This window comes from Microtus oregoni, unplaced genomic scaffold (assembly GCF_018167655.1).
Source record: "Microtus oregoni isolate MIOR12 unplaced genomic scaffold, Mior012 000079F_003, whole genome shotgun sequence".
In the NCBI taxonomy this organism is placed as follows: domain Eukaryota; kingdom Metazoa; phylum Chordata; class Mammalia; order Rodentia; family Cricetidae; genus Microtus; species Microtus oregoni.
In genome coordinates, this window is record NW_024544155.1 from 569,481 (window position 1) to 572,846 (window position 3,366).

Here is a 3,366-nt window from a genome sequence, read left to right on the forward strand (position 1 = left end):
ACAAAAACACCAAGGATAACCTTTGCTGGAGAGGCTGTGCAAGAACGGGTACCCTCATCCATTGCTGGTGGGAATGCAATCTTGTGCAACCACTGTGGAAGTCAGTGTTTCGGTTTCTCAGGAAATTCGTGATCAACTTACCCCTGTACCCAGCAATACCACTCTTGGGAATATACCCAAGAGATGCTCTATCAAATGACAAAAGCATTTGTTCAACTATGTTCATAGCAGTATTATTTGTAATAGCCAGAACCTGGAAACAACCTAGATGCCCTTCAATGGAAGAATGGATGAAGAAAGTATGGAATATATACACGCTAGGGTACTACGCTGCGGTAAAAAACAATGACTTCTCGAATTTTGCATGCAAATGGATGGAAATAGAAAACACTATTCTGAGTTAGGTGTCCCAGACCCAAAAAGATTAATATGGGATGTACTCACTCATAATTGGTTTCTAGCCATAAATAAGGACCACGGAGTCTACAATAGGTGAACCTAAAGAAGCTAAGGAAGAAGGTGAACCCAAGGAAAAACATATAGTTGTCCTCTTGGCTAAGGGAAGTAGACCAAATTTCTTGGGAGAAAATGGGATCGGGGGGGGGGGGTGGGATGGGGGTAAGGGGAGATGGGGAGAGAAAAGGTAGAAGGGAAGGAGGGGGGACCTGGGAAACATGAGAATTGGGATAAAGGAAAGGTGGATAGGGGAGCACGGAACCACAATTCTTAGTTAAGGGAGCCACTTTAGGGTGGGCATGAGACTTGACCCTAGAGGGGCTCCCAAGTGCCCAAGATGAGGTTCCCAGTTAGTTCCTTGGGCAGCTGAGGATTGGGAACCTGAAATGACCCTATCCTAGAGCAATACTGATGAATATCTTGCATATCATCATAGAATCTTCATCTGGTGATGGATAGAGATAGAGACAGAGACCCACACAGGAGCACTGGACTGAGCTCCCAAGGTCCCAAGGAGGAGCAGAAGGAGGGAGAACATGAGCAAAGAATTCGGGACCACGAGGCGTGCATCCACCCACTGAGACAGTGGAGCTGATCTACGGGGAGCTCACCAAGGCCAGCTGGACTGTGACCGAAAAAGCATGGGATACAACCGGACTCTCTGAACATGGCGAACAATGTGGGCTGATGAGACACCAAGGACAATGGCAGGGGGTTTCGATCCTACTTAATGTGCTGGCTTTGTGGGAGCCTAGCCAGTTTGGATCTTCACCTTCCTAGATATGGACAGAGGGGGGAGGACCTAGGACTTAACACAGGGCAGGGAACCAGGACTGCTCTGTGTACTGGAGAGGGAGGGGGAGAGGAGTGGGGAGAGGGGGAGAAGGGTGGGAGGAGGGGGAGAAGGGTGGGAGGAGGGGGAGAATTGTGGGAGGAGGGGAAGGGAAATGGGAGGCTGGGAGGAGGTGGAAACTTGTTTTTTGTTTATGTTTTTTTTTCTTTTCACAATAAAAAAAAAGAAAAAAAGAAAAGAAAATAGTGGGGCATCCTTAAAGTTGTTTCAAAATGAATTCAGTAATTTTTGCTATTTTCACTTCAGTCCAAGACTGCTGTCAAAAAAACTAAATTACCCTTCAGATTACTGAACAATTCAGATTGAGGAAGGTCTTTTCTTTTAATTCTGTAAATATCACCCTCGTGAAGAAAAAACAAATTAAATAACTTTGATTAAAGAAAAAAAAAGAGTTACACTATGGTCTGAAAAAAATCTAAACACACATGGACAGAACTCTTCGGGAGGGGATGGGAGATGGCTCAGTGGATAAAATGCTTACTGAGAACGCATGAGGACCCAAGTTTGGATCCTCAGCACCCACATAAAGTTGGGTATGGTAACACATATCTGTAACCCAGCACTGAGGGAGACAAAACATAGCCAAAATAGTGGTCTTCCGGTTAGTTTCATCTACCAGTGTGAATCATCTGGGAAAGAAATTGTCTAGATCAGATTGGCCTCTGTGCCTATCTCTAGGTAATTGTCTTATTGTTATTGATAGGAAGATGCCGTTCATTGTGGGTCGCTCCATCCCCTTTGCAGGGATCCCTAAACTACATAAAAATGAAGGAAGACAGGCATAAGCAGCAAGTAAGCAAAGATCCGTGCATTTATTCCCCGTTCTTGGCCACGATGTGATGTTTTAATTCCATCCTTGACGTCCCCACAACAATGGACTGGAGCCTGGAACTCTGAGCCAAATAAACTCTTCCTTCCCCGAGCTGCTTTCTGTCAGGGCATTTAATCTCCGCAACGGGAAGGTAACTCGGACAGATGAGCTCCTGAGTGAGAGGCCCGGCTCGAAACATAAGGACAGTAATAAAGGTAGGCACTGAAATCTATCTCTGGCCCCTATGTGTGCATATAGCACATCCAACGCACACACCTACCCTCAGTGGATAAATAGATGACCCTACCCCGGCTCCAGGGATGGGATATGGGAAGGCCACTGTTCTGAAGGCATCGAAGACTGAAGAGGTTTCTGACAGCTTGTTCATGGTCTCATCCCCTGGGCCAACCTCAGGTCTGCTGCCCTCACAGTGGTTTTCTACATCTTTCTGCTCCAGCTGTATCTCCTATCCCTTTCCATTCAGATGAACCCCAAAGTCCAGAAGCAGAAGCCCCTAGAGTTCTAAACACTGCTGGGAAAATATTCTAGCATGCTTGCGTGTGGTAGCGAATATTTTACTTTTTAACTAAACTCAGTCATTGGCAGGGAGACTGAGACTCCCAATTTGGCCCCCGCCCAGCAGGGACCAGTGTCAGCACAAGGCTGGTGAAAGACTAAGTTACACAGTGACAGAATCGTGGTTAATAAAAGCCAAAGAGTTGCTGAGTACACACGGTGGGAGTTGGGGAGCAAGTATAGGCCAGTGACCAGGCAGGGGGGGGGGTCTGCCAGCCTGGATGGTCTCTAAGGACCCGGAAGTTGGAGTTCTAAGAGTTCTGGAGGGCTCTTTGCTTGGCCAGAAGTCCAATTCATTCCACAAGCATTTCGTTGCCTTAGACACAGGACTAGCTACAAAGGGAAGGGCTAGGGGTGGCTGAGGGCAAGGCGGACCTTTCTCCCTGAATATTATTCCCCAGAAAAGACAGATTCCAAACAGTTCACACTGAAAGTTTTAATTTCCTCCCCTCCCCTTTCCCTACTCTTCTTTTCCTTCATTCCTTTGTTCCTTCCTTCCTCGTCCTCATTATTATCGTACTTTCTTTCATGGTGTGGGATATCAACCCCAGAGCCTTGAGCATGGTGGGCAAACAGTTTACCACTGAGCTACACCCCACACCCACTGTGGAGGAAATAACGAAGAGTTTGAATACAGATTTGGTCCCCTGGGAATGTGGCCTCCTGGAGA